This window comes from Ictidomys tridecemlineatus, chromosome 5 (genome assembly GCF_052094955.1).
Source record: "Ictidomys tridecemlineatus isolate mIctTri1 chromosome 5, mIctTri1.hap1, whole genome shotgun sequence".
NCBI classification, from domain to species: domain Eukaryota; kingdom Metazoa; phylum Chordata; class Mammalia; order Rodentia; family Sciuridae; genus Ictidomys; species Ictidomys tridecemlineatus.
Window position 1 is genome coordinate 130,600,019 of NC_135481.1, and position 24,678 is coordinate 130,624,696.

Sequence of the window (24,678 nt, forward strand, 5' to 3'; positions counted from 1 at the left end):
CAATCAGTCTATTCCTGAACCTGAAGGGGATCATTTGGAGACCATTATTGCCCGGTACATGTCTAAAGAATGAATTACTGATTTTACTGTTAACATTTTTTAAAATTGAATTGTGATGAGTGATTGAGTTCATAAATCTACCACTATTTCAGTCATATTTCCCACACAACAAAAAAGATAAAAGAGAAAAAATGAAAAAGAATAAATCTTTAATGTTGCAGAGAAATGAAAAATTCAGTGATTGACATCAGAGCTTTGTAATGATTTCTGAAAGACAGGAGGTAGACGGGGATCAGATCCCACTAGAGACAATCTGGAACAAAATAAATGCAGAAGGTACCCTGAAGGCAGGAGGGTTTGGGAAGGGCAGGTCCAAGGTCAGTGGAATGGAGAGAAAGTAGGAGTGGGAAAGCAATAGGTATTGGCAAGGACTCAGGCACTGTATCACTCCTGGATCATCTAGGATGGATTCTTAAAACAAAAACAAAAACAAAAGAATGCACCAAAGAGGGATGAGTGAATGAACTTTCAAAATGATTAAAGATGCCTCAAGGTCACAAGGTGGTTGCCATAGCTCTAGATCTTCTATATTGTAGCATCACAAGCTGAAGGGGGAAAAGACAGCTTTGTCTCTGTTGGTAAATGCCGTGAGACACCAAAGGATGATAAAACTGAAATAGCATGATCAACAAGCTTGATCTATACATATGTGTAAATACATACATGCAGACACATTTCTTTTATGCCAAAGAAAACCGTATCTTCTTTTCAAACACCAATAGAAAATTTACTAAAATTGTTGCTAAAGTAGAACATCTTGGTGAACTTCAAAATTCAAAGATTATATCAGTCACATTCCAAAGAGATTGCAAAAAAGAAGGAAAAAAAGGATGATATTGAGAGGCTAGGAAACTGTTCTATTTCAAGATTTAAAAATACACATTCTATGGTTTCAAATGTTGTTTGCCTCTGACAAAACTCATGTTGCAATTTGGTTCTGTTGGGGTGCAGCGGAGCGACGGAGGGGAGAAACCACACAAGAGACTCACTTCATGCAATCGCAGGGGGGAAGTTTATTGAGGATCCTGTTCCAGCGCGCTGGGACTCTGTGCCCACTCAAGAAGGGAGAGCGGCTCAGAGCCCAGAGCGGAGATCAGGTGGAGCTTAAGTACACTTTTTGGAGAGGGTGGGGGGCTTTGCATACATCAGAACAAATCATCATGAGGCGCGGGAAAATTGAACAACAACCCTGAGTCAGGATTAGTGCATACATTGGCGGGAACAATTTAGGCAGAGATGATTGGTCATTTCTAAGTGGGGTACACATTTAAAGTGATTGGTTCTGGGGCCTAGATGCGTACGTGTCATGCTACCTAGAGCCCTTAGCTATTAATCAACCAGGGAATCAATGGAGACATTTACTAGGCAGTTCCCTCATTGTTCTAACAACTTTACAGGGATTACAAGTTCCGGGGATAGCAGAGGAATTGTAACAATAGACTTGTATGATTGTAACAATTGTCTTTTACTTTTTAACCCAATCCCTGCACTTTGGAAACTTTAGGATGCCTGGTCTTTTACATTTTAACTCAGGCTCTGCAGCTTAGAATCAGCTTGGAAATTTTACCTTTACAGTTCCTTAGTAGAGGAAAGAGACCAGTGGGGAGAAAAAAAGGGAGGAAGGGGTAAGTACTAGGAAATGAGAGTGGCCATATTATATTGTTATACTGTGTGTAAATTTCACCAGTATTTATACTATAAAAATAGGAAGAAAAAAAATTTGGTTCCCTGTATAAGTGTGTTGCAAGGTCCTGGGATCTCCTGAGAGATGCCTGGGTTATGGGAAGAGTCCTCATGAGCAGGTGGATGCCTTTCTTGAGTGTGTGAGCTCTTGTGGGGCTGGATTAGCTACCATGAAAGCAGGTTGCTATAGAGGGAGGCTGGCCCTCATGGCCCCTCTCTTTCATGCATGCCTACTTGCCCTCCCACTTTCCACCATGAGTTATAGCAGCATAAAGCCCTTACTGGCACCACATTCTTGGACTTCCCAGTCTCTAGAGCTGGGAGGTAAAATAAACCTCTTTTCTTTATAAATTTCCCAGTCTTATATAAACTGTTATAGCAACAGGCAGATCCTTTGAAATCAAAAGAAATCTAGAACTAACTCTATGCATTGTGGATTTGGAAATAAATGCCCATGTGAGTCCCACATCATGGAGGATGTGGACAAAGCAATCATTAGAGGAACACTGGTAGCTTTCAATCCTGGTGTTAGAAAATAAGAGAGGCAGAAAAAAAATAATAAAAGAATCCCAAAGATAGTGGAAGTAAGGAAATGATAAAGTAAAAGTAAAAATCAGAGAAACAGAAAACAAAAACAACCAAAGATAGTACTTTGAGAAAAAACATAATTTAAACAAATCTGTGACTACTCTGAACAAGTATAAAACAACACCCAAAATACAAAACAGCAATAAGACAAAAATGAAAGCATTAGAAATTAAAAACTGTCCATATCTGCATTATTAAAAAATATTAGAATTGAACATAAAACTATGCTAGTACTTTTAAAACTTCAGATGAAAATGGTGCTAATCCAAGAAAATAGGAAGTAGAGAAGAATCTCTCTTATGTAACACAGTCCAGACCTGCATCCAATAATGAAAAATAAAAAAGTTCATTAAGGGGAGAAATTAAAATACAATGTCATTACATTTTACTTTCATTTAAAACAGAAAAAACAGTAGCTGGAGATGTGGCTCAATAACACGCTTCCCTGGTATTCATGGGGTGCTGAGTTCGATCCTCAGCACCACATAAAAATAAAATAAAGATGTTGTGTCCACTGAAAACACTAAAAAATAAATATCAAAAAATTCTCTCTCTCTCTCTCTCTCTCTCTCTCTAAAAAAAAATACAAAAACATACATCCACTCACCAGTCTTTTAAAGTAGAGTCAGAATTTTGTATTTGAAAACAGGCTTGTCAATTGGATAATCTTTCTTATATAGGCATACCTATAATTCACTATCAACAATTTCCACAGAGGGAGAATACTAAGACATTTACTGTAATATGATTGTGGAACACTTTTGAACCAGAGCTTCTTTAATTTTAAAGTGTATGTAAATCTCTTGGGGATCTTGTAACAGGGCAGACTGTGATCAGTAGATGTGGAGGGGACTCTGACATTTGGCATTTCTATCAGACTTTCAGGTGATGCTGGGGCTCCTGGTCCATGGACCACACTTTGAGTAGCAAGCACATAGATGTTTATGATTCCTGGCACCACCCACTATTAGCACATTTAATTCTAAGTCATTGATCTTGGTGATTCAACCCTATCTATTCCTACTAAAGCATTCAACTTAGTCTTCACAGAAATAAAAACTCTCCTCCACTTATTTCATGGTTTACATAATACAGCATTAAGTTAAGTGATCACAACAGGTAAACCTGTCATAAATAAATTCAGGAACAAACACAACTGAAAGTTGGTAAGCATTCACCTTCTGTCTTGGTAACAAATACCCAAGATAAATTCATTAAAAGGAGGAAAGGTTTATTTTGACTCATAGTTTCAGAAATTTCAGTCTTTGTTTGGATGGCTGCATTGTCTTTGGACCTGTGGCCATAAGGCAGAGCATCTTGGTGGGGAGAACAGGGTGGTTCAAAGCCACTCATCTGGTGATAGCAAAGAGAGAGACAGAAAGGAGCTGTGGTCCAATACCTCCTTGAAGGCCACACCCCTAGTAAAGGCCACACCCCCAATGAAGGCCACACCCCTAATGAAGGCCACACCCCCAATGAAGGTCACATCCCTAATGAAGGCCACACCCCTAATGAAGGCCACACCCCCAATGACCTAACTTCCTCCCATTAGGCCCCACCTCTTACAGCTTTCACCTCCTCCCAATACCACCTTGGCTGTGTGGGGACCAAGTCTTCAACCCATGGGCCTTTGGAGGACACTTAATCCAAACCAGAACACAGAGAAGTGGAGGGTAGACTAATAACAGAACACAGGGAAGTGGAGGGTAGACTAAAAACAGAAAGTAGCCTGTAAGCCCACGAGAATATCCACCTTATTGTGAGAATTCTCCCCTCAAATCACTTCAAGTGCCATGTGCCATGGTGCATGCCTGTAATCCCAGCAGCTCAGGAGTCTGAGGCAGGAAGTTCAAAGCCAGCTTCAGCAAAGGCAAGGCACTAAGCAACTCAGTGAGACCTTGTCTCTAAATAAAATACAAAAAAAAAAAAAGGCTGGGGATGTGGCTCAGTGGCTGAATATCCCTTGGTTCAATCCCTAGTACTCGCCCCCCAAGCACCTCATGTGTGGCTTACCAAACTTGCAAAGAATAAGTAAGACCCATCTTATATTTTATACTTGTTTTCCAGTTAATGGAGAATAAGACATACTGGTATAATCTTAATCCAAACTAGATTACAGTACAAAAACATCAGGCTTGTTTTATTTGTGAACCTTGCTATGATTTAAATGTGAGGTGTCCCCCAAAATCTCATGTGTGAGAAAATGTAAGAGGTTTAGAGGTGAAATGATTGGGTTATGACAGCCTGTAGGTTGTGGCTGGGTGTGCCCTTGGGATCTATATTTATGAGGTAAACTTAGTCTCTCTCTGCTGCCTGCTTCAATATCTTGAGCTGCTTTCCTTTACCACATTCTTCAGCCATGATGTTCTTCCTCACCTCGAATCCCAAGGAACGGAGTCAGCTACCTATGGACTGAGACCTCTGAAACTGTGAGCCCCCAGATAAACTTTTCCTCCTCTAATTGCTCTTGTCAGATCTGTTTGTCGCAGAAGTGAAAAAGCTGACTGAAACAATTCTACTTAGGAAAATCACCAATAAAATTTTAACTGGCTGATTCTAATTGTATATTAAAGAAATAAAACTTCATAAATAATTAGGGTATTTTCCTAGAGTATAAGGATGGCTCAATATCAGAAAATATATTGACACAATTTTTTCCCTTGGTGGACAAAAAGAAGAAACCGTATATTTATTCTCTTAATATATATTTGATAAATATAATATATAAAATATGAATAAATGGGAAGACTTACTGTCTTTTGAAATATCTCAATCTTACAAAGATTTCAGTTATTTCCAAATAATACAATTAATTTATCACAATCAAAATCCAAATAAAATGTCTTCAATTAGAGTGAACAAACTGACACTCAATTTTCATGCAAAAGAAAGAGCACAAGAGTAGCTACTCTGAAACATTTGGAGAAGACAAGGAACAAAGAGGGAGAGGACATTTTGCAAATAATGAAACACAGTATCCCCCATGTCTGAAGCATTCCAACACAACCACGAGAACTGTGCAAACAATGGATGGGGAAATTATACAAAATAAGTATACAATTCACAGGAAATGAAACACAGGTGGATAATAAACATTCACAGTACCCAGAATCAGGGAATTACAAACTCAAATGAGAATTGACTTGTTGGGATTTGGGGCAATCAAATTGGGAACGTGAGGAGGAGTTGATAAATAAATTGTATTCTATTTCCAAAGGAAAAAGAGACACAAATGTACTGAAATCCAAGATTGGTGGCTTAGTGAAGAAGAAGAGCTTGTTCCCACCAAATCGGTGCATTGGCTCTTGCCAACCCCCAGCCCAGACGCATCCATCTGGCTCTCAACCGGCACCCAGCAGGGCAGAGGGGGGACCAGACACAGTGTCGTGTACAATTTGCTCTGGACACTAGTGTGCTATTTAACTCTCATGCCTGAGGATCTCTTAACAGATTTTCAACAGAATTGCCCTAACCAAAATTCTATGCCTTCTAGAAGAATATTCTGTTTTTGTTCCCTTCAGACAGTGGTTCAGTATAGAATATAGATGTTTCTCCCTGAAACTTCTCCAAGAACTATTTGACTATCAAATTTATCATTCTGGTCCCATAGAAAAACAACAATGCTATATGAAGTTACCATTGCCAAGTAGGTGGCCAAACTATACATGTGACATTCTTCATTTTTCAACAAACTCAATATGCCTGAGGCACATTTCCCGAATGCTTCTTCCCACAGCCAAAGCATGAAATTATCATCCACGCAATTTACATTCCCAGAATCACAGTTTGCATTCCAAGAGAGGAAGAGGCTCTGAGGCCCTGCCCCCTGTCCTGTGGTGTGTGACATGTTCTGGGAGGACTGTCCCCTCTCTCTGGGACCTGGTTTGTTACCTATACTGAGGGGAAATTGAATGAGCCCTTTCTTCTCAGAGGTCACCAAGGATCAATAAAACAAATTGGAAACAGAGTCTCGATCCAATATGAATACTTGTTTGAACAACTTATTTTGGATTCCAGGGACTCCCCCCCCACCTTCTAATTTTAGAATGGAATGAGTTTTATTTTTCAATTCGAGTTTATGAATTTTCAGGCCACTTTTAAAGTCCTTTAAATACTTAGTTACTTTTGCTTTAAAGAAAGAGAGAGAGAGAGAGAGAGAGAGAGAGAGAGAGAGAGAGAGAGAGAGAGACAGACTCTACTGCCTTGGGAATTCATGCTCTGAGTAGATATAAGCCAGTGGCTTTTTTATACATAAAGGATATCAGACTCCAATTTGAAAATCTCCAACAGCTTTATCCTTAAACAATTTAAATCCAGTTTCTCCCTGGCTCATTGTCTCATCAACTTGCAAAGCTCTGGAAGAGAAACCATCTTTCCACTGGCCCTGGGGGAGTTCTGGCAGTAGAGCTGCCTGTGAAAGTTCTTCCCTCCTCTCCATTCTGTCAAGAGCTAGGGAGCAAAGGGCAGGATAAGACTGACCTGGAAGACAAACAAGCTAATGCTGTCACCTCCCTCACCTCCATGGAGCAGGAGAGGGGGTGTGACTTCAGTTCCCACCTCTTTGGGGTTTGGTTTCTGACCAAGTCAACTGGAGCCCTGCCAGCCTCTCAAGTCAGCCTTGATTGTGTGTCTTTAACCCAAGGGGAAAAAAATGGCATTTTCTTTGATGCTTAATACAGTTTTAATTTACTGATTTTCCTCTTGGAAAGAAAAAAAAATCAAATTCAGAAATGCCTCACAGGATCCCCGGAGATTTAGAGTTTGAAATGTTCTTTTGACATGTTAAGAGGTTAAAAAGAGTGTAGAGAGAGCCTCGTGGGGGTTCTTAGAACAATTTGCAAAATATCTTTAAACGTGTGGAAAATCATCAGAAGTAAATGTGCCCAGAACATCAGACTGTTGTCCCAGTGACGCAACAGAGCTCTGCTGCAAAAGGTGGAGGCAAGTGAGAGGGGACAAACCTCAGGGACTCATTCACTGAGTTGGCCATAATCAATGAGTCCCTTGATCCCCTCCCCCGTCCCTCTTCTTTCCTGGTTAAAGGGTTCCTCTTAAAGGCTCTTGAGCCTCTGTTCTAATTTGCTGTCTCCCAAATGGAACCACTTTGCCCAGCTCAAGTCTGCAGCTTTATGGCAAGACTGAATGTACTTCATTTCCACTTAAAGAGCTGCCTGTCTGTTTACTGTCACTCTTGGGGTACTTAACCTCATTTAAAAGACTAACTTTTCTCTGCATTATGGAGTTGCTCCGGAGCCTCCAAGCCTCTTTCATCTCAGTACTCTGCATCAGGCCAGCTTCAATCACCCACTAGCCTCCCTGGCCCCTCCAACCTTTTGTTCAAAGGCCTGCAGGCTCCTCCTGACAAGTGATTTGTTTCCTCTGGAGCAGCCTGCCCCTAGCCAGCATGACCATTCTGTACTTGGGGCTTTACAACTGGCATGTTTCAACATTCCTAAAATCCAGAGAGGACCTCAAAATAGAATAAAAAATGAGAATTTAAATTAGAAGCAACAGCCTTCTCAGGAATGCCAACTTGGGAGAGAGAGTCTTGTACCTCACTCCCTGCCCCCACCACCAGGGTCCTTTGAAAAGCCAGAGGCAACTGCACTTCCGGTGATCAGCTAGGTCTGTTTGAAAAAGCCACATCAAGCCTTTTGCGGGTCAAGAACCTGGGATCCCTTGGGGATACACAGTGAAATGGCTGCTAGAAGGGGTGTGCCACAGCCAGCCACATTTCCTGCAGGGAGAAGTGCAAACAGCCCACGTCACAGGGTGGATGGTGGAAGAGTGAGGCCCCGTGAGGGTTGTGTCCAGGAAAGTCTGAGACTGCCATGCAAATGTGGAGTGGTGAGGCCCTCCTGATCCCACTCTGCCATGGCCCCTCCTGGGGCTGGGGTTCCAGCAGCCATCATTGCCCTCTGAACTTGGCCTCCCTGTTCCCCTGCTCAGCCCACAAACCCAGCCCACAGGGACTGAGCAATTGCTTCTCAATATGGACCCAGAACTGCTGCTCCCTCACCCCCTCAGCAAAAGTCACACATTGTTTCCAGCTCAAGTTCCTACCACCAACAACACATTGAGATTTTTCCCTACACACATTGGAATGGGCCAGCCAAGTCACAGTAAAAATGGCCTGACTGCTATTTCACCTCTTGCCATGGTCTGAATGCCCCCCGCCCCACACCACAAGTTCATGTTGAACAGTGATAGCCGTGTGCTGGTGGGAAGCATGGAGACTTTAGAAAATGGTAAGTCATAATGGTGAAGCCTCAGTGAACATGGGAAAGACCTTTGTCAAACAGGCTTCATAAAGTGTTTGTCTCTTTTTGCCCTTGTGCCTTCTACCTCATGATGTGAACTCTGGATTCTCCTGCCTCAGCCTCCTTAGCCACTGGGATTGCAGGTGTTGGGACTTGCCCCGGCTCCAAGGACTAACTTCCCCATCCCCTGAGAAGAGCCATCCAATGGTGAGCCCTGCTGGCTCACATGATCCTTACCCACCAATCAGAAAGCACCCCATGCCAATAGTCAAACGGTTAAACTGTTCAACTGTCATAACCCCTAGCTCTAAAAATATACAGAGCTGTTCCTCAATAAAGGGGCATTTTCTCCCATGATGAGCCTTGTTCATTCTTTCAGCAGACATGCGCCACTGTGCCCTGCAAGCACATTGTACTTTTTTTTTTTAAATCAGGAACCAATAAGGGAGTCTTCTCCCGTGTATGTTCAGTGCATGTTTGCAAAGAAATTGGGTAAGTGAAGGAATGAATAAATGATTTCCTTCTTTGTTGTTCCTTGAGAGAGGGTTAGAGCATGTGCTCAGAGCCACATGAAACTGAACCTACATTCCAGTTCTGCCATGGAACCCATGCCAGTCACATGGCCTATTTGTGTCTTATCGTGTTCATTTATCTACCTATCCTAACACCCATCTCACAAGAATTGGGGGGATTAAACCAGGTGAGCTGGTGCATGCCTGTAGTTCCAGCTACCTGGGAGACTGAGGCAGGAGGCTTGCTTGAGCCCACGTGTTTGAGACCAGCGTGGGCAACATAGGGAGACTGTCTCAAACAAAAGAAAAAAAGGGGTGGTGGTTGGGAGAATGGGAACTAAATGGCTTAATGCCAGATCTTTAGCATGGGGCAAAGAAAGGTTCTGAGTTTCTCCAGTGAAGCTGAAGGTTTCTTCAAATCTTCATTCACTTGCTCTGTCTCACAAGAGGCCCCAAACGCCTCATGGCAAGACATTTGTGGTAGGTTCATAAAAAGCATCATTAGTGACATCATAGTCATCATTAATGCCTTCCCTGGGCTTGTGTCTCTCCACCTGAATTGCCTCTTGGATAGGAAAGGAAGAGCCAATGGTCAGAGCCGACCTCAGACCCATTTTGAGTTTCAAATATTGGTTGCCATCATGACAAATGTGTGTATTGGCTGCATGTCTTTACACAGGATCTTTGTGTACTTAAATTGGTATTTGGGTGTCTGCATGTGTGTTGTGCAGAGCTCTTGGCAGCTCTGCTCTGTGTCTGGTGCATTTAGACTTTTTTCTTCATCACCATGTTCCTTACCTTGGAGAACTATTCATGCCTAGTGATGATGGCTTAAATTCTTAGAGATTTTTTTTTCTCTTTTATGAAGAGAATTACAAGCATTTATTGAAAAATATAAAAGAAGACCTCAATAAGTGAAGAAATATGACAAATGGAGGGACTGACTTTGATTATCATAAAATTACCATTTTTCCCAAATTCAATTATGAATTCTTCATGAAGAGCAAAGAGAGGAACTTGAATGACCAGACATTGATACTTCATAGAGCACTATCATAATTAAGATTCCTAAATCATTGGGTAAGTAAAGACTTCTCAAAGCTTCATGCTTATGCAACATAGTGCAGGGTGGTTCCATTTTAAGTTTTCTGATGAGTCTTGCAGCTGTTTTCCACAGTGCCTGCCTGTACTGATTTACATTCCCACACACAGTAGTTGAGAATACCCTTTTCTCTGCATCTTTGCCAGTCTTGGTTATTTTTTGGTCCATTTGATGGTAGCTCTTCTAACCAGGGTGAGATGAAATTTCATTGTGGTTTTTGATTTGCAGATCCTTCCCTGATGGATTAGTGAGCTTGGGCATTTCATGAACTTGGCCATTTGCATGTTTCTTTTGAAAGTGGGTTCTTTAGCCCGCTTTAGAACTGGATTGTTTGTTGTTTTGTTGTCCAGCTTTTTTACTTCCTTAGTTATTCTCGATATAAACCTTTTTATTCAAATGAAGAGTTTGCAAATCTTTTCTCCCATTCTGAAGATTTTTCTCTTTATTCTGTTGATTGTTTCCTTTGCTGCACTATATATATATATATATATATATATATATATATATATATATATATATATAATATCCTATTTGTCTATATTTGCTCTGGTTGTCTATGCCTTTCTGGTCCTAGATGAGAAACCATGCCTATCTCAGGGTTTTGGAAGGTTTTCTCTAGGCTTTCTTATTGTAATTTTTGAGTTTTAGGTTTAACATTTGGGTGTTTGATCTGTTCTAAATTGATTTTTGTGTTCAATGAGAGAAAAGGATTCAGTTTTAATCTTCTCCATATGCATAGCTAACTTTGACACACTTTCTGTAAAGAAAATCATTGTACTTTGATGGGAATTGCATTAAATCTATAGTTTGCTTTGAGTAGGGTGGTCCTTCAAATGATATTTATTCTTATTGTTCATGAATGAGGGGAATATCTCAGCACTTTTTGGGGCATCCTCTATAATTTCTTTCATCAGTGTTTTATAATTGTCACAGTAGAGAGTTTTCATTTCCTTGGTTAAATGTTTTTTTTTTTTTCTAAAAATTTTACTTAATCTTGTAGCTATAGTAAATGAGATTGCTTTGTCAATTTTTTTTTAGCAAACTTCTTATTGTTGTATAAAAATCCTGCTCTTTTGTCTTTAGATTTCATATCTTGCAACTTTTCTGAATTTTTTTAATAAGTTCTAATAGCTTTTTGATGAATTCTTTGGATTTTCTTACATATAAAATCATGTCATTTGCAAATATGGATGGTTAAATATCTTCCTTTCCAATTTTGGTGCTCTGTATTTCTTTCTCTGGTGTAATTGTTCTTGCTAAGGCATCTAGTACCATATTAAAGGGTGGTGAAGAGGGACATCCCACCTTGTTCCCAATCTTGGAGAAAGCACTCTCATAGAGAGCCTGTAGTGTTTTGTGATATGCTGTTTCTACACATATTTGTTGAGAGTTTTTATCATAAAGGAATGCTGAATTTTATAAAATGCTTTTTCCGAATCTTTTGAAATGATCAAGTGGATTTGGTCCTTCACTCAACGTGTTGTATGGGGTTTGTTGATCTGTATACATTGAACCATCTTTGCATTCCTGGGATGAACCCCACTTGATCATGGCATGTGATTTTTTGATTGTATGATTGGATTCAATTTGCTAATATTTTACTGAGAACTTTTAAATCTGTGTTCAACAGGGATCAGGTCTCTAGTGTTATTTTTTGACATATCTTCTCTGGTTTTGGTGTCAAAGTAATGTGGACCTCATAAAAAGAGTTTGGCAGAATTTCTTCTATTTTGATTTTTTTTCCTTGGGATAGTTTGAAAAGAATTGGAATAAGTTCTTAAATTCTCTGTAAAATTCTGCAACGAGGTCATAGATCCTGGATTTTTTTTTTCAGATTGGAGATTTTTAATGATTGCATTAATCTCATTACTCGTGATTGGTCTCTAAATTTTCTTCGGATTAAATTTTGGTAGATTATATATGTTCTGGAATTTATCCATTTCTTCTAGGTTTTCCTTTTTTTGCATATAAGAATTGATGTTAGTTTATTTGATCTTTTGTATCTCTGTAGCATCAGTTGTTTCTTTCTGATTTTATTTACTTGGGTCTTAATTTTTCTTTGTTAGTTTAGCTGTAGACTCATCAATCTTGTTTACCCTTTCAAGAATCTATTACTTTTTTTTCATTGATCTATTTTTATAGTATTTTATTTAGTTTTAATTATATCTATTTCTGTTCTGATCTTTATTATTTCTCCCCTTTTACTAATTTTAGGCATAGTTTGTTCTTGCTTTTCTGTGTACTTGAGGTACATTGTTCACTTGTTTATTTGAGATCTGTTTTTTGACATATGAATCAATTGCTATAAACTGCCTTCTTACTTCTGCTTTTGCTGTAGCTCACAGACTTTAGTTTGTGTCAGTTTCATTAGTTTCTAGAAGCCTTTTAATTTCCCCTTTATTTCTTCAACTGTCCATTTGTCATGCAGGATCACATTATGTAGTTTCCATGTGCCATTATACTTCCCATGCTTCTTGTGGCTGCTTTTTAGTTTTATTCAGTTGTGGTCTGAGAAGACACATGGGATGATTTCAAATTTTCTAAATTGAGACTTGTTTGGGCCTAATGCGTGATCTGTCCTGGAGAATGTTGCAAGTGCTGATGAGGAGAATGTGCATACTGTTGCTGCTGCAAGAAAGGTTTTGTAAATGTCCATTAGGTCCATTTGCTCTATAGTGCAGTTCAACATGGATGAGTCTTTATTCATTTTCTGTCTGGATGATTTTTCCAGTGATGGAAGCGGAGTCTTCAAGCCCCCTATTACTATTGTATTAGAGTCAACCTCTCCTTTTAGATCTAATAATATTTGCTTTATATATGTGAGTGGCCCCATGTCAGGTGCATAAATGATTTTATTTGCATTTGTTATATCTTCTTGCTGAATTTATTTTTCTATCAATATATAAGGACCATCTTTATCTTTTACAGGGTTTTTTTTTGGTACTAGGGATGATTGAACCCAGGGGTGCTTAACCACTGAGCCACACCCACAGTCCTTTTTAATATTTTATGTAGAGAGAATCTTGCTAAGTAGCTGAGGCTGGCTTTGAACTTGCTCTCCTCCTGCCTCAGCCTCCCAATCTTTCAGGTTTTGAGTTAAAGTCTGCTTTATCTGATGTTAACATAGTTACTCATGCTCACTTTTGGTTTTTATTTAAGTGATATATATATTTTTTAACCCTTCACTTTTAGTTAATGTGGACCTTTACCAGTGAAGGGTGATTCTTATAGGAAGTGCATATTTGAATTCTTTTTTTTTTTTTTTTGGTCCACATAGCCAGGCTGTGTCTTTTGATTGGCACATTTAATCCACTTACATTAAAGATTATAATTGATAGGTATAAATATCCTCCTGTCCCTTGTTAATTGTGTTCTGCTTGTTTTATATTTTTTTTCCCTTTCCACCTTTCTTACTATTTATTTTTGTGATTTGGTAGTTTTCTGTAGTGCTAAGATTTGTTTCTCTTCCTGTTTTATGCACCAGTTCTTCTGTGAGTTGTGCATGTTCATGTTTTCTTTATGATAGTTCTCATCCCTTCATTTCTAGTGTGGGTCTCCCTTATGTATTTGCTACAGGGATGGTCTGGGGATTAGGAACTCACTCAGGTTCTGTTTTTCTAGGAAAGTTTTATATATGCTTCAGTTTTGAAGGATAACTTTGCTGGGTACAATATTCTTGGTTGAGCAGGGCATGATGGCTCATGCCTGTACTCCCAGTGGCTCTGGAGGCTGAGGAAGGAGGATCATGAGTTCAAAGCCAGCCTGAGCCCCTTAGGGAGGCCCTAAAAAACAACAAATTCTTGGTTGGCAATTTTGTTCTCTTTCAGTATTTGGAATATATAATTCCATTCTCTTCCAGTCTATGAGATTTCTGCTGATAAATCTGCTATAAGTTTAATGGGCCTTCTCTTGTAGGTGATTTGGTGTTTTTTTCTCTTGCTATTTTTAGGATGCTGTCTTTGTCTTGTACTTTGACATTTGAACTATACTGTGCCTTGGTTGAATCCAGTTGTTGTTCTTTGAGATTTTTTGTAACTGGATATTTAGATTTCTTTGAAGATTTGGGAAATTTTTCATCTATTATTTTGTGAGATAAGTTTGCGATGCTTTTCCTCTTTTCTTCACCTTCTGAATTTCTCATAATGGGAATATTTGTTCACTTAATGTTGTCCCATAAATCTCATATATTTTATCCTTTCCAATATTCCCCCTCTTTTTTGCCAGACTGGGTTAATTCAACAGATCTGTCCTAGAATTCAGAAATTCTTTTTTTTAATTAATTTTTTATTAGTTCTAATCAGTTATACATGACTGCAGAAGGCTTTTCAATTCATTGTACACAAATGGAGCACACTATTCATTTCTCTGGTTGTAGTTCAACATGTAGAGTTGCACCACATGTGCAGTCATACCTAGGGTAATGATGTTGATCTCATTGCACCATCTTTCCTACCCCCATGTTCCCTCCCCTCCTCTCCCTCCTCCTTGGCCCAAAGTTCCTCCATTCTACATCCCCCCACCCCAATTATGGATCAGCATCCACTTCTCAGAGAGAACATTCAGCCTTTGTTTTGGGGATTGGCTAACTTTACTTAGCATGATATTCTCCAACTCCATCAATTTACTTGCAAATACCATAATTTTATTCTCTTTTAATAATGAGAAATATTCCATTGTGTATATATACCACAGTTTCTTTACCCATTCATCTATTGAAGGGCATCTAGGTTGGTTTAAGGGTTTAGCTATTATGAATTCTGAAACTATAAACATTGATGTGGCTGTGTCCCTGTAGTATGCTGTTTTTAAGTCCTTTGGGTATAGAATGAGGATAGGGATAGCTGGGTCAAATGGTGGTTACATTCCAGGTTTTCTGAGGAATCTCCATAGTGCTTTCCATATTGGCTGCACCAATTTGCAGTCCCATCAGCAATGTATGAGTGTGCCTTTTCCCCCACATCCTCGCCAACACCTATTGTTGTTTATAAGAATTCAGAAATTCTTTCCTTTACTTATTTGAGTCTGTTGTGAAGCTCTGCACTGTATTTTTTATTTTATTGATTTAAAGTTTTAGTTCTAAGACTTCTGATTGGCTCATGTTAATCACTTATATCTTTTTGATAAATATCTCTTTCATATCTTGAATTGTTTTTCTCACTTTTTTGAATTATTAATTTGTATTCTGCATCTCACTGAATTTACTTAGGATCATTTTAAATTTTTTTCCAGGTAATTCATAGATTTCTTTCTAATTAAGATCTACTTCTGAGAATTATTGCTCTCCTTTGGAAGTGTCACATTTTCTAAGCCTGCACTGGCCCAAGGCTTCTGACAGGGTCAAGGTTTAACTGCCAGCCCCTAAGCCAAGATGGTGTCTAGCCAAGGCTACCTATAATAGATTGATTTCTGGGCTTTGAGGAGGATCTATAGTGAGTACCTTCTTTGGAGGAGAAGAGTCATATTTAGTGCAGCCAGTTCTACAAACTGGATTTAAAGATTGCAAGTTCTGTGGAGTTCTGTAGCTAGGACTTCTAGTCCACTGCCATAATCATGTTGACTTTCCTCCCTTTATGTGATGGAGGCTGTGTGTGCTCCCTTGAATTTGACCTGACTTTGTGAATGACCATCAAACAGGTACAGGGGAATGATGCTGTTGCTCCCAGGGAGATTAATAAAGCTGATATAGCTCCTGGTTCTTGCCTCCTGTCTTATCAACACCTGAGACTTTCTGATGAACATAATGTCTTTGGCTCACAGTTCTGGAGGCTGGAAAGTCCAAGATTAAGGTGCTGCATAGGGTAAGGGCTTCCTTGCCATGGCACCCCATGGCAGAAGGCTTACAGGCAATAGATACCAAGGGAGTGCTGAGCTTGCCCTTTTATAATGGCACTAATCCCAACCAGGAGAGTGGTGTCCTCATGGATTACACACTTTTCAAATGTACCACCTCTTAATAGTGTTAAATTGCTACTTTTGACATGAATTTTGAAGGGAACAAATATTCAACCCCTAGCACCTGGGATGCTTACTCTTAGAATGAGGCCAAAAGGTCATGAGTATCCCAGGCCACGTTGGAGGGCCATGTGCAGATACTCTAGGCAACAGCCCTCATGGAAGTCCCAGACCATTGATGGCATGAACCATCCATCCATGGACAGAAGAGCGAGGGGGCTTTCTGCATGAGTCTAGCCTCAGCCTCCACATGCCTGCCACTTCATGAAGGCAGCAAGACCTGCCTCACTGAACGCAGTCCGCTCCAGGACCCTATGAAAGAATAATAAAACAATCATTGTCATAAAATAATCAAACAGTATTTTAAACCACCACGTGTTAAGGTGCTTTTTTATATATAAACTGAAGTGTTCATGTCCCCTTCCTGTGTATTTTGTCTCCTGCATAGTCAAGCAACCACTCTGGTCTGCAGTCTCCCTGGGAAGACCTTAGTCACTGCCTCCACATGGGTACTAGTACTGCGTATCTGTCCCCCCGCTGAGTTAAGGGGCTGGACTTTATGGGTTTCTGGGGTGGGTGGCTTCATGCCAGACACTTGGCACAGCCCTTGAGACCTCAGGACCTATTGGTTGTGTGAATAGTTGAATCGACGTTGGTTAATGTGTGTGCACACTAGTTTGGATTCTGTAATTGGATCTTCCTGATAACCCAATAAGGTGAGCAGGAAAGTGAGAAAACCGAGCCCCAAGTGGGAGAGTTGACTGGCCCAATGTCATGTAGCTGGAGATAACAGAACTGTAGCCAAGGTCCAGCTGGTCACCTCAAAGCCTAGAACACAGGCCTTTGGGGCTAAAAGGGGGGGACCCAGATCTGTGCTGTGTACTTGTCCCTAAGTCCCGGAACCCCTGCGAATGCTAGGTTTTTAAACATTGAACACAAAACAATCTTTCTTACAATGCTTGTAGACTTATGAGGCCCAGGATCTGATGGCCCATGGATTCTGAGCACTGAGCCTGTTTTCCTCTTTCCTGCATAACTTGAAGGCCATGTTTACATGGCCAGGTTACTGATTCCACCATCTGTCTACCTCTGTGCTGTCATCCTCTCTGCTTCTCCTGATTTCTGGACCCCAGCATTGCTCGCTTTCCCCAGGCTTCACACAACCAATGTGAGGTCAACAGAGAAAACATGCTTACACTCACACACTTTTGTGGACACAGCCTCGCCTGTTCAGTTTTATCTTGACAAGACACACCTAAATATGCTCAGATCTCTCCCATCCTGACAATTCCTGTCTCTATCCCATGTTCCCTCAAAGCCACTGCCCGTCTCCGTCCTCCAGGATCAAGACAACTTCTTCCAAGAGTCCTCTCCACCTGACTTGCCATCTACATTTCCTGTTGACCCATGTTCTTGATGTGAACTTCTCCAGTGAGACCTCTGGGCCCATCAGCCCCCTGTCTGGCTGGCCTTGATGAAGGGCTCCACATGGCTGGCTATTCCTTCCTTCTTGGCTTCCAGGGCGCCATTCCCTGGTCTTTCCCTCCCAATGTCTTTTTCTCCTCAGCCTCTTTCCCCTGTCCTTGTCACAGAGTGCTTTAGGAACCACGTCTTGTTTCATCTTCCCCAGAAGTCAACCCTGTGATAGGATTTGAAAGTAAGTTGTTTATTGGAGAGGCAATCCCAGAGACCCCTTGTGGGCATGGAGGAGGGAAGACCCTGAGGGCTTTTTACTTTACACCAAAGAAGGAGTAGGTGTGGTATTTGTCTTCCTGTGTCTGGCTTGTTGCACTTAACTTAAGGACCTCCAGTTCCATCCCTCAGGGCAGAGAGGACAAGGAGGGAAAGAAGTTGGATGATGGGCACAAACCAGGACATTAGTTAGGGTTCTCTGTAAGTTTTGTCTCCAGCAATCCTTGATATATTTCAAATTAATAGACAAGCATGAAAGTTCCCAACACAGAAAAGATCAACAATTGACGAGACAGAAGTGCTAAGTATTCTGATTTGATCATTACACACCGTATTGAACTACTAAACTGGACCTCATAAACATGTATAAATACTGTGTCTCCATGTATATTTAAAAATCAACAATGTGGAGAGTGGGTGTGGGAAGTGAGATGGGTGAGAGGTGAAGAGTGGAGACCCAGGTCAGACCACGAGGGTCTTGCACCACATCCTCCCATAAGTCTTAAGAATCAAGCATTATCTATTCTCGGGGCAATGATTTCTGAAGAAGGAGTGAGCTGGGGGTATTCATTCACCAAATTCTGCCAGTCCCTGGGGCCAGATCACATCTTCAGACAGAAATGCAGGTGGATATCACTCTGGCTGAAACCCCAAGGGCCAGGGAGACGGGGATTTGTATGATTTTGCACACCCCTGGGGCGACTGCCTATGACATTATCACTGCAAAATAAAATCTAAAGGCAGAGGTGAGGCCAGACATCCATAATCCCAGCTACTCAGCAGACTGAGGCAGGAAGTTTGCTTGAGCCCAGGAGTTTGAGGCCAGTCTGAGAAATATAGTAGGACCCTGGCTTGAAGTAAATACATAAAATCCAAAATAGTAACGGTGGCAACAGCAACAGAGCCAATGATCTGTTTCTAAGCCTGTACAGTCCTGATGCCAACCCCTTGTGTTCGAATTTTGTGGCCTACTCTGGATTTCCTTTGACCCTCAACTGCCCCCAGAGACTTGTTTGATAAATGGACATGTGTGTGTGAGTGTGAGTGTGAGTGTGTGAGTGTGTTTTCTCTGTTGACTTCCCTGGAAAACATCCGCTTTCTTTTTCACCGTATCTCCACAGTCTAGAAACATCCTTGGCGTTGAATAAAATTGTACTGAATGGATACTAAAATGCCAACATCTAGTATGCTTAGCTTAAAAAACAAGCTGTCCACAAACCCAGAAACTTAAGAAAACTAGTTTTACTTTTGGAGATTTTAGACAGAATGTGTGATTATATATATTTTTACATATTATATTTTTTTGTGGGGGGGCTACTGGGGACTGAACTCAGAGGCACTCGACCACTGAGCCCCATCCCCAGCCCTATTTTGTATTTTATTTAGAGCCAGGGTCTCACTGAGTCGCTTAGTGCCTTGCTGTTGCTGAGGCTGGATTTGAACTCGTGATCTCCTGCCTCAGCCTCCTGAACCACTGTGATTACAGGTGTGTGCCACTGTGCACAGCTTGACATATCATTTTGATGTAAAAAAATATACATTGTGTGACTTAGGCCACCACTAACTGGCTTGGCAAATGCCAATTTCTGTAACTCAGGTGACCAGAGTCAGCTCCAGGGCACAGGATAGAGTCAGCAAGCAGCTCAGTGTTCCTGCTCAGGAAGATCTTGTGCTTTCATGCTTTGCTTTCAACATTTTGAAATTTTGTAATAACTTTGAACAAGAGGTCCAATATTGGGGCTGGGGCTATGGCTCAGTGGTGGAGCACTTGTCTACCCCGTGTGAGCACCAGGTTCAATCCTCAGCACCACATAAAGATAAATAAATAAAAATAAAAGTATTGTGGTCCATCTCAACTAAATTTTTTTAAAAGAGGTCCCATACTTTCACTTTGCACTTGAAAAAAAAATTAGACAGCTGATCCTGCAGGTGACACAGGGTGACATTCCTGAGTGGGGACCCAAACCTGGCATTTAATGTCTGTATGCATCTTTTGTGGAGGCTCAGCCACAGGCTCCCTTGAAGTGGTCTGGAGTTTTCTAGGAGCTCCACATTAAGGCCGCTCACAGCACTAACCCCCACCTGTGACTGCTGAGCTCCAGGGTCTGCTCTCACCTACTCATCACCAGACACACACTCGAACCTTTCTGCTGATCCGGAGGCAGATGGTCTGGATTGGAGCCTGTGGTTAGAGTGTGAGTCCGGGAGCCACTCTTGATGCAGTTGCTGTGGGTGTGTGTGGTGAGAGGCAGAGCCGTTCCTGGTTAAGTCAGATGAGCTTCCCCAGGGTGACGTCTGCATTGTGGCTTTAAAACTGTAGGTTTCTCCAGTAGCCCAGGGAGAGCTTGATAAGTGCTATTTCCCAGGTCCAACTCTCAGAAACTCTGAAGTGGGCCTGGGGTGAATCTTAGGAGTCTTTCTTTTAAATGAGTCCCTTAGGTCTCTCCAGAGTCATGCCATGTGGGACCTTCAGTCACAGGTGTTCTCCCTGACATCTATTGTGAGAATTTCAGATATGCAAAATGTTGAAAGAACTGCATAGGCACCACCAATATCCCTACCACCCAGGTTCTGCAACTAACTCTTTGTCATATCTCTTTATCACATGTCAATCCATCCATCTCTGTATCCACTCATCTGCCCATCTGTCTATCCAACCATCCATCTACCCACTTATATATCCATCCATCTACCTGCTCATGCACCCATCTCCTCAACCACTCATCCACTTTCACAACCATCCATCCATTCATCCATCCATCCATCCATCCATCCATCCATCTATCCCTCCATCCATCTTGATGAGACTTTGAAATGTTCCATCTCTAAACACTTCTTGCTAAATATCTTATTTTCCATGAGCAAGCAAAATGTGGCCAGGGATCAAACATTTGACAAGTCACAAGATGACAGCACCACACTTTCAGGTTAACTCCTTCTGTCTTTAATGTGTTGCCTCCTAGGGGGGCTGTCTTGTTTATCTGCCTCTTTGAACTCTCTCCATCGATTTCTAAAGGCATAGTTCTTTTAATATTCATTCAATGCATACACCTCCAATTCATCTATGTAAATAATTACAAAAGCAACAAACATTTTAAAAAGCAAAACATATGATTTATGATTTGAATATGGCTTGAGTATCCCCCAAGGTTGGTCCTCAGTGGTGGTGTTGAGGTCGTGGGACTTGAAGAGGTGGGGCCTATTGGAGGAAGTAGGTCATGGGGGCACTGCCCTTAGAAGAGATTAATACTGGTGTCACAGAATGAGTCAGTTATGGTGACAGTGAGTTGTTATTTAAAAAAGAAAGACTGGCTTCTCCATGGTCTCTGACTTCCTATCCCACCATGTGATCTCTTCTGCATGTGATTCCACTATGTTGTTCTCCACCATGTGTTTCTGTTTTCAGAGGGGCCCTCGCCAGAGTCAGTGCCAAGTTGTCTGAACTTTTGTCCCTGAAAACTGTGAGCTGAATAAACCTCTTTTCTTTTTAGAGTATATTCTGCCTCAGGTATTTTGTTATAACAACAGAAAAAAGCCTAATATGTGTACATATTATAAAAAATAATAATAATCTCATTGCTCTTGAGAATGTCTGCCTCATTCTCTTGTCATGTTCACCCCTGGTTTCCCACGTGGAGCTTTTTTGAGATGTAGACATCCTGCTCTAGTTTGTGCCTGGGGACTGGGGGCCTTGGAAACTGTGGGGACCTTGACTAGCTTTTGAGTGTGGTTTTAAAGCTGTCTCTTTTGCCAAGGTTTGAGCCACCTGCCCAATCTTTCTGGCTCTCCAAAGCTCTTTTACCTGATAATATTTCACAAATGCAGGCAGAATATAGGTTAGCCGATAACCCGAGGTCAGGTGAAACTCGGCCATCAGAGGCTCAGGGCCCATCCATTTGTACTGGGAAAGCTCTGTGGGAGGGAATGCAGCCTAATGTGATCAAGCTCACAAAGCCCATTAACAGAGAGGTGTGGGCAAAGCACAGTAGGATGAAGCCTCTCTAGCAAAGAGAAGCAAGGAATTGTAACAACACAAAATAAACAACTAAACACAGAAGGCCTGTTAGCTCTGAATGGACTCCTTCAGACCTTTGGCCCTGCCTGGGGTCTGGGTCTATGTGCTCACTCACTGCAGCTGTGAGTTAGGATAGAGCACCAGCTGCTTCTGGTTTCCAGCACCAACACCTTTGACAAACTGGACTCTGATCTGCCTGTGTGTACGCCAGTCCTGAGACTGGCTCTCCACCCTGACAGACCAGGGAAGAAAAATCTAATTTTTGATAAGTAACATTCTCAACAGCAACCATAAAATCCCTTCTTTGTCCATGACAGAAAGTCATGGACACTGACCTACATGTATTCAGGGACATGAGAGGCAGAGTAATTCCACATGGTAAGCACTACATTTCATTTATAAAAATGAAGCACCAAATATTTATAAACCCTAGTGTAGGCTTCCTTTCCTTCCTAGAAAGAGCTTTTTGAAATCATCCTGATCTTTTCTCAATGCCTTGGTGTTGCCTCCCAGAAGAGGGGCCAAGTGAGCTTCAATTCCAGAGGCTCAGGGTGGGCACCACAGAGGTGGTTCCTCTAGATTTCACACATGCATTTAAAAAGAGAGGGGTGAGGTCACAAAATCAAGAACCCGTGGCCAACATGGGCAACAAAACCTGGTGACAAGCCATGCCCGCAGACCCCAAAATGCACAGGTGGTGACAGATCACCATCAACCACAGAGCTCCTGGCCTTGGCGTCCATGAGGTGAGGAAGGAGAAGACAATAAGGTGGTAGGTAGGGCCCAGTACCCAGGACAAGAGGCCAAGCAGAGAATAGCAGCCTTGTGCTGAGTGAGCGGGTGCCCCCCTGAGACGACACCAGGTGGTGTATGGGACCCACCACTAGGTCACCCAGGAGAGTGCAGGAGCCTCACCGGAGGTCACACCAAGTGGAAACACAGTCTCCAGCTGAGACCAGTCCAAGAGACTCTGTGCCCAAGGGACAATGAAGCCAAATTGAAGAGAAAGGGAGGAAGGTAAAATGGAAACAGAATGTCACTGGAGAGGCTTCTCTGGTTGTCAATTAGTCACTGCCAAACTTAGCAGCTTAGACAACAATCATTTATGGTCTCACTGATTCTGTGGCTCAGGAGTTGGCGTGCTTCTAGCTGGGCCTACTGACTCAGGGTCACCCCCGAGGCTATGTAGGTATGACTGAGGGTCAGCTTGCCCTGAGACGGGTCCACTTTGAAGTTCATCTTGAGCTGCTGGCAGGTCCTCCCTGGCTGTTGCTTGGGGACATGGGTCCCTGCTGGGTGGCTTCTCCATACAACAGCTCACCTCCTAGGGGCTTGGCTTCAAGATGAGCAAGCCAAGAAAGGGCGAGTGTGTGCCCCCAGTGAAGTCACAGTCTTTTTAGGATCTCACTCTCACCTTGCTTCTCTATGCCCAGGACTCCCTGCCTTCCCCTCGTGACTCTTCGTTTTACCTTTCAGTAGGATGCTTGGGCAGAGGCAGTGCCCCTCCAGTTACTGTGTATCTCAAGGGTCCGTTTGCTTCTCTCACAACATGTCTTACTATGAGTGATGACTTTGTTTACAAGTCTGTAGTGAGGACTTTAAAATAGTCATGTAACAATATAAAAATACAGTGAGGGGGCTGGGGTGGGGGCTCAGGGGTAGAGCACTTGTCTAGCATGGGTCAGGCACTGTGTTTGATTCTCAGCATCCCATATCAATAAATAAAATATAGGTCCATTGACAACTAAAAAATATTGAATATATATACATATATGCCTAGGAGACTAGAAGAGTGTTTTCATTATTCACAGTCTCATCCCCAGCACCTAGCAGGGTGCTCAACACACAGTCAGACTTCAATGACTATTTGGATAGATGAATACATTTTATTTTTGAATGGCCATTGTGTTTTTTTTCCCCTCACCATCCTACATAGCACAAGGGCAGTGGGATTACACTGTGGTTTGAATATGTCCACCAGAATTCACGTGTTGGAAACTTCTTTATTTATTTTTGGTGGTGCTGGGGCTTGAACCCAGGGCCCCAGAAATGCTAAGCAAATGTTCTACCACTGAGCCACATCCCCACCCTGTGTGTTAGAAACTTAAACACCCCCAATTCATAAATTTATGGGACTGGGTCTTTGGGGGATAAAGAGGATTAGATTGGTGGTAAGAGAGGGTCCCATGATGTCATCATTATTAGTTTTCTAAGAAGAGGAAGAGAAACTTGAGTGAGAATAGTTGCTCTTCTCTCACCAGAGGATGCCTTGCACCATGTTATAATGCAGTAAGAAGAAGCACTATGAAATGGGACTTCTCAGCCTCCAGAACCAAGAGCTAAATAAACCTCTGCTCTTCGTAAATTACCCAGTCTGTGGTATTTTGTTAAAGCAGCAGAAAATGTACTGCTATAATCTGTTAGAAACAGCATGGAACCCAGAGTGCCTCTGTTCCCCTGGGTCAATGTGAGTGTGTTGAGGCTGAGGTTCTGCTCATGATATCCCCTGGGGGAGTAGCTCAATGGTGGATGCTGGGTGAAAATTCTTTTTGCTCTCAGAGTAAGTCCAGAAGTAGCTAATGCAGAACACCACTTTAGCTAGAAGGAGATAAAGAGACCCCAAAAGCACACTTTTTGAGAACTCTTCCTAAATAAGATTTTTCTCCTAATTTGTTAGCACCTGTGATTGTTGGGGAAATGTAGGTTTGACTCATCTGAAGTAGCCTCTAAAATATCCACTTTGGGAAGAAAGAAGGCTCTGATTGACAGCTAAGGGCTCCATACTGTCATCTTGGCTGCACTCACTTGCTGGGG